The following is an 8,351-nucleotide window of genomic DNA, read 5'->3' on the forward strand; positions in this document are numbered from 1 at the left end:
CAGAACAGAGGAGACATTGCTTTGGGCTTGTGTCTCAACCATCTCCTTTCTTCTTCTTCTCCACTGTATGTCTTTATTTTCCTTAAACACCCCCCCACATCCCCCCCAAACTTCTTTCATTTCTGCTGAAGGAGAGGAAGAGGAGACAGAGGAGAGAGGAGGGGGTTGCGATTAGTTTCAGGGCTCCAGCCCACTTGATTGGCAGCTGGCAGCATATGGAGCTGCGAGGAAGGTTTGCCCACGCTCACTTCTGAGGAAACAAATATTTGCCTGAAGGGGGGAGAGAGAGAGAGAAAGAGAGGGGGAGAGCGCGAGAAAAAAAATATTAATTAGTTTGCAGACGCGCTGAGAGATAAAAGTCGGCAAGACGTATCCATCAAAAGACTGCAGAGTTAGCTGCAAAATGGAAATTTTCCCCAAGTTGACAGATCCAGTATAGGCTGCTGGCAGAGCTGAGGGGAAGAAGACATGCGCGCGGGGAAAGCACTGAGGTGCACAACACAAGGGCCCCCAACGTGGAGACTACATTAACATCTGTGCATACGTTAACATATTCCGAGTGGAATTAACATTTAGGCATGCATCTTCCACGCTTGAGAAACATTTCTCTGGCCCCTCCAATTATTTCTTAATTATCGTCTCCACATCGAAACAGAGCCGTGTGGAGAGAAAACCGACACATATGCAACACGTCGGACGCACTCGAGGTAAACACACAGACGCCAGGAGTGTTTGCAGTCACATCATGATTTCAAACAAACAACTCAACACAGAAGATTATAATGTTGTGAGTATTATCATGGAGTTAGATTTTCTCACATAACAAATGAATAGATGTGCATGCCCACAATGGCTGCTCTGCTCTTCACGGACACACTGTTTAGTTTTGCCTCTTAACTATCGAACAGGGAAACTGGTAGCATGTCGGTGACTTCTCAAGTATATATTTTGGGAAGTGTGTTTCCTTTGATGAATCTCATGTCTGTGCAACATGTACAGAACTGGAGTAAGGAACAGTTAGCCAGGTTAGGCTAAAACCCTGTCTGTTTTTTAAGTTAAAAAAGAAACTTGAATGGCACTCAGTAGAGTGCATACCTCCGCCAAGGCCCAAGTCCTCTTTAATTAAATTAAGCCCAACACACTATGAAACTCATTGGCCCTGTATCACTCTACATTTTAAACCACCCTTCACTGCTTAACCAAAATTTAAGACACCAGATCTAAAATCCTCATTTTAAATTGTACTCACTGATACTGTCGATACAGCCACCTAAATACGCTCCATGAATTATTCCCCAAAATTAAAGTCAACTTTGGATAATTTACAATGTTGGTTTGTCACCAGCATTACACAAAAACTACTGATAAGTTTCCCACAAAACCTGGATGGAGAACGGGTCTCACCCCAGGGTGCACACATTTAACTTCTGCCACCCTCTCTGGATAAAAGGACAGATACAGAAACGTTTTCTCAATTTCTTGAAAAGAAAATCAAGTAAACCGATGACTGAGTAAAGTTGACTAATAAATTCAAGTTGCTAAATCTTTTCAGCTCTTACAACTTCGATGTAACAGTCTACTTTATTTATTAAACTTGAGGCATCAGTTTATGTGATTAATTTAAGTATGTATCACTTTATCAGATTTTGCAGTTAACCAACCAGCCAAACAAGGCTGAAAACATAACCTCCTTGGTGGAGGTAAAATGTCTCCAAACAGCTCTAAAGCTCAGTAATTAGCACATCGTATCTTTGTTTAAACCAGGGATGCCAAAATTTTATTCCTTGGAGGGTCGAAACTGAAGCGTAATGGGGGGCTCCGGGCCAAAAACCAACCACCTATCGTACTGAATTGTTAAAATGCAAAATGGTAGAATCTCAAGTTTCCTTGACTGACTGACTTCCTTTCATGAAAAACAATTAATAATAATTATGATCCTACATATTCAAACAGGCCAAATTTAACCACATAGCAGGACAACAGCTCTGGTTTAAATCATACACATAAAGAAATGTAAAACAACCATTTATGTCATTACACCAACCAAACCAAAGCCTGTACTGACCGACCGTACACTATCTGGCAACCTGTGCTACAGCCAGAGACGCTGGGCTGAAGTGCTGGGTGGGAACCTCTTATTTATCTAGAAACAGCTCCAACACAAAACCCTGTCTAATGACGCAACTTGTCATCTTTACATTTCTGTTTGGGGCTGCCGAATCCACTAATCAGGACCAAAAACAGCACATGAAAGAGACTCGCTTTGCTTTGATACATGCCGTTCAGACACTGACCATGGGATTATGCAGCACTGATAAGGTAATTAACGGACTATGATAGTGTAATTAAGCAACATCTGAGAAGAAAGGCTGTTGGAGTGGCGTGTTGGTGTGGGCGCACATCAAAGCCCGTGGCACTGCTTTAAAGGCAGATCGGCTGTGCAGAACATTTGGTTTAGCACGCCGGTTGCTCCACCAAGGTATCAACGAGGGCTGGAAGAAAGCTGGGCGCGCCGTTGAGAATTAGCTGACAACACCACATGACATTATTGTGATGGAAATAAAATGCTTCTCTTTTTTTGGGGGGGGGGGGAGCGATTCAGTTGTGTAAAATGGACAGAGATCATATCGAGGGAACACAGAGGCAGTAAGTGATAGCTCCATTGTTAGAGATCCAAATGGTGTCTCTCTCTATCGGCGCACAGTCTCAACAGATTTCACTGAGTAAATGGAAGTTGCATGAATTCACTTAGGTATTTACCTTGCTTTGCTTTATTGAGAATGCATCTTTGTGGGGTTCGTCGTCGGGCCTTGCAGAGTGCGCTCCCTCCGTCTCCCTCTCCCACCCCCTCTCCCTCTGTGTGCACTGAACCAGCACAAATTCGGTTTTATTGTATTTGTTTGTTTATTTACTCTTATCTCTTTTCCATTTCAGAGGCTTCCTATCAGAGACCTGCAAACCTCAGAAGCCGAGTGGCAGGGGAGCCGTGGGTTTACATTTGTGCGTGTGTGTAAGTGCATGAGTCTGTGTGTGTGTGTGTGTGTGTGTGTGTGTGTGTGTGTGTTTCAGGGGATTGGTATAAAATTAAAATACAAATAGAAAGGAAACATTGGAATCATCACTTTTGTTATCGCCAGCTATACGGTTTTTAGCCCCCACTGTTAACAAACTCCTCCGGGGTGATGAAACAGAAAGCGCTGAAATGTTCTCACTCTATGACTCAGAGAATATCTTTTAAGTAATACTATAAACACTTGGCAAGGCTGCAATGGGTGTGAAACTCATTTTAGGCATTAAATGAGAAAAACATTATTGCATCCAACAATAAAGCGCTCAGCCTCTGATGAGTACATTCACAAACATATTTAATTCAGAGCCAAGTCTGTGGGAATTTACGGGGATAACATCTGAAATTATAGACCATTACCTATACACCATATACAGAAAACTGATTAGCCTGGACTCTCTAGGAATTACATCCATATTGGATCACTAAAGCATCTTTCCCTAATCTGCCATACTATAGCTGTGGACATAAAAATCCTTCTTTTATGTATTCCAAGGTATAATTTCAATATCAGTTTTCTTGGTGATAGCATTGTAGCGAGCTAACCTGTGACCTCTTTGTTGTCTCGTCATGGGAGTCTTTCTGAGATTAAGATTAAAGGTGTATATATATATAGGGGTATAATATGTAAGGATTGGCCAACTGTCAAAGCAAGGTCGCTCAAAACAAATAGGGATAATGCATATCACCAGAGTAACCGGTAACTGCTAGCTGTAGCTGCCATTAGCTAGCAAGCTCAGTTAGCCGTGCAGCTAGCAGTCCAGACTCTGAGCTTGGAGTGGTTTTAATGAGACAGAACGGGCTGCGTCTAGCTGGTTAGCATGCTAACTTCAATAGATATCACATGCTGTTGATAATTTTAGCTTTTTTATAATATAATGTTTATCCTGTTCACCATCATACTTTAGCATATTAGATCTAGCATATTAGACTATTTGATCATAAACCAAACTATTGGACATTGAAAATTACACCAGATAATGGGAGGAATCCCCAAAACAATTGTCTCATCGCATGAGGAGAACATACGTCCAATTGTTGTCCAGAGGTTTTCCTCAAACCACTAACATAACCCAAGAGATTATGGGGATCACCAAAGTCAGTTGGCGTCATTGTCTGGAAACCACTGACCACTGCAGAAAATTCATTGCAAACTATCCAGTAGTAGTTTTTGGATGTTTCCTTGTGTGTGTGTGTGTGTGTGTGTGTGTGTGTGTTTCAGTCGGAAATACACAGAGCAAGGATCATTGGGAAAAGAGCAAGGATCAAAAAAGTATGCAACAGAGGTTGCCTGCCTAATTACTGATTTTAATTTGCGATGTGATTATATGCTACATGTTTTCGACAATTAGACAAAGGGTCGTCCCCCATTTCATAGTATTTTGTACAAATGGAGAGGACCGCATTGTCAGTTTTCTCAATAGCGGACATCAGGGTTCTCAAAAAACGTAACTTTCCCCATAGACATCACGACAGGAGACCAGAATTTGTTTTGGTTTTGGAGAGCACTTTTAAAACTCTGAGTCTCTGGTGGATGAATTATCATCTTGGTGTGGATGGAGAGCCAAAGCAGAATTAGGAATCTTTTTTTTTTATGTATTCACATTAGTGTTATAGTTATTGCATAGCGGCAACAGTATACTGTTATATACTCCAGGTGTGTTTGTTTTATCGTGAACGTGCCAAAAGAAGCAGCTCTGTGTCAGCACAAAGAGTCTAAAGCAAGAAATTAAAGCAACATTATGCAATTCACTGTCACACTACTGAGGATATCGAACTAGCTAAAGACCCCTACGTGGTCGAGTGTAGGTATTGACGTAAAGTGTGACACATTTCTTGTAGGAGATTGCACCCACTCAACCCAAGTTCATCAAGTTACATAACACAAGAACGGGCAGTCGAGCATGGAGTCGGATTGAAAGAGGCGCCGTTCTCCCTATTACAAGTCAGTGTACCATCAGAGGATTTTGAAGCTGTTATTTGAAGGTGAAATAGTTACAAACTGTTGCTTTAACTTTGAAACTAGAGTAACTTCACAGAGGTGAAGCTCACATTCGACCACAAAAGAAATCACAATATTGCCAATAGAAGCCAAATGTGGGTCTTCTTCTAACCAGCCTTTTTTCCTGTGCACACAGATTGAATTTTATTTGGAGTGCGCTCATATACTGGTGGTTTTAAGACAGTGCAGTAAAGAAGCATGAAGTCCCATCAATCACTGCCTCATTACCACCACCACCACCAATGTCCTCGCCAGTCAGCCCAAGTACTTAAGCGTGTGTGTGTGTATTTGTGTGTGTGTGTGTGAGAGAGAGAGTCTCTGGTCCACTCAGGAGGAGAGAGCGAGCGATCTCGCCAGGATCTGAACTGCCTCTTTGATCTCCCAAAGCCAAACAGAGGGAGAGAGACGCTCGCCCCTCACAGAGAGGATTAAATATCCCTGAGTCGGGACATCACAACTCCCTCTCACCCTCCCCTCTCCTCCCCCTCCACCCCTCTTTCCTCCGCTCCCTTCCTCCTCCCGTCTACCCTGGTTATCACTGAGTCTCCAGAGGGGCTGCAGGGAAAGGAGAGCGAGTGAGGAAGAGGAGAGGAGAAAAGAAAAGTTAAAGGAGAGACTGTGCAGTTTTAAAAGCCAAGAGGACATCTGGGTCCACGAGGACTTTGACTGTTTCACCCACACAGGTCAAAGTCTGGATAGGTCACAGCTCTGCCCCGCGGCTATTTGTGAGTGTGTGTGTGTGTGTGTGTGTGTGTGTGTGTGTGTGTGTGTTAGGCCTATCTGAAAGAAGAGGATTTGCTTAAGAGAGTGGAGTGGAAAGGGTGGAGGGGATGGAGGGATGTTGAAACAGCCAGATGAAAGAGTGCAGGAGGTCTGAGCTGTTGTGCTAACCCCCGTACACTCGGAGGTGCCCCGTGTGACTTCCGCCCCGCACACTTCTCCGAGGAATTCTCTTATTAAAGGCTTTTCTTTCTGCCAATCTGGATAAATTTATTCCAGACAAAACAGTTTACATGTGGTTTATATTGTGTTGCAACAGCTGCAACAAATGCCTTCTCTTGTACTGTAACAGCTGATGTACTTTTATAAGCAAGACTGTCTTCACTCCAATGTTTATACTGTATGTTGCCCTTTATGTGTGTGTTAATCTGTGTGAAGGTATCAGGGTTAATGTGGGTGATATTCTGGCGAGATATCACATGGACAGGAACTCACTGGTGATCGACACACTAATCTTCTGTCAACCTGGCAATGAAAATAAGCCAAGTAAGGCGTTAACTCTCAAGAGAACTGAGATGGAAGTCTGTTATTCCCACACTTTCAAAATAAAATATATTTTATATATATTTAAAAAAAATATTTACTTTTAAAAGTTATCAGAACTGATAAAAATGTGATTTAAATAAGTCATTATCATTCATTTATTTTTAGGGAAATACTTCATCTTAGTCTGGTGTTAGTCAACAGTTTGGGTGGCCCCAGAAGATTTTCCGATATCAAACTGGGCTGAGTCATCCTTAAGTTTGGGGATGTCGGTAGTTAATATGAGGCTACAGCCAGTAGGTCATTTGTTAATTTTAAAGGTCATACTGATAACATTTTTGTGTTTGATTGTGATTTTTTAACAGTAACACATCTACAGAGCTTGTGGAAAGGTGCAGAATAAAAATATCTGTGTTTCGTCAGTGACCACGAGTCTTGGTAGTTGCCAGTTTGTGGAGAAAAAAAGTAAAAATGGCTGTTTTCAACAGTATGTGCCCAACATACTGTACTGCCTTAACGTTAACTAGCTAGCATTAGCTACAACAACAGCGGCGTTGTGGTGAGAATACAATGGTACGGGGGAAATGTATGCAAGTTTACAAACTGTTACGTGTATGTGGATTGATCATTAAATTGCACTACATTGACTGAAGCCCTTGTTCACATAGAATTGTTCTGTTCATCAATTAAAAAATATTTCAGGCGCAGTCTTGTGTGTTGATCAGAGTTGTGATTAAAGGGTGAAGATTTTCCAATTACAAATAGGGCCATGCCATTCCCAAGTTTGGGAATGGCTTTCGATGAGTGCCGAGTGGCAGGAGAGAGGTTGATAGCTGTGCTTGCGAATCACATCCATCGTCATAACCTACACCAAAGACGATTGACTGAGAAGAGGTGACGTGAGATGTAGAATCAGTATTGTTGTCCTGATTATGTCATGAAATGACTTAAAACAAGACAGCAATGACTAAAGCTAACTTCTACCATAAATTAAATTTTTGCCATTCGTGATCTGACATCATGCATAGTGCAAAATTATCATACAAATACCATAATTATCATACAACTGGCAACGCTGCAACCAACGTACATGGGCGAAAACATAAACCTCTTGGCAGAAGTACAAAAAGTACTTATAATGCAATGAGCGTAGGAAAAAATGTGATGGCTGGTGTTGTCGTAACCATCAGAACAACAATGCCCCATCCCTTGTATGTTTGTATGTCTTACATACAGGACAGCGAGGAGGAACGATGATACAACCTTCCTACCTTAAACAGGCTGTAAGAAAAGGAGCTATAGTAACAGTCAGTAAGTGGTCACATCACTGTTCAAACAACAGATCAGTAATGGAGTACAACGCACCACTCAATATTAACTCACAGATGATAATTAAATGTTCGGTTCAGTATCCCCCATGTATCAGTACATGACTTACACACCACTCTTATCTGTGTCGTACAAAAACAGCCAACATAAGCTCGTGATATTCCTTATCTGGCTAATTAGTAAAAACCAATTACTTATTATACCGAGGAGCTTAAAAGCAAAACACGTATGAAAAAAACATGCAACCCGAGGATCTCCTGCGCAGGCTACCGTTATAAACCTCACATGGCAGTGAGGGTGATTTGACCTGAGATGCAGAACTGTGAATATTGAAGTTGTGGCATGGTGCCCACTGTGTCTCTGTGTTGACGGCATAAAAGTAACATTTCAGTGTTCAAATAAGCTCCAGCGCATTTAAGAAATATTGCCGTCAAAAAATCAATAACTACACAGGAAGTTCAGACATTGAGAGTTCAGACGGAGCATTGGTATTTCACCTTCCCTAACTTTAATCCTGTGATGCGAGCGTGTACGCATTCAAACGTATGTCCGCGTGTGAGTTCCTGCACTATTACCTCCAGCTGAACAGAAGCGAAGGTCAGCGCTCTCTACGAGAGGTTAATACAATCACCATTACTGCTTCCTGCTGCTGTGCCGGGGCAGAGGAGGCAAGGCATGGAGGGGGGAGAG

This window comes from Pagrus pagrus (genome assembly GCF_965226575.1).
Source record: "Pagrus pagrus genome assembly, chromosome: 5".
In the NCBI taxonomy this organism is placed as follows: domain Eukaryota; kingdom Metazoa; phylum Chordata; class Actinopteri; order Spariformes; family Sparidae; genus Pagrus; species Pagrus pagrus.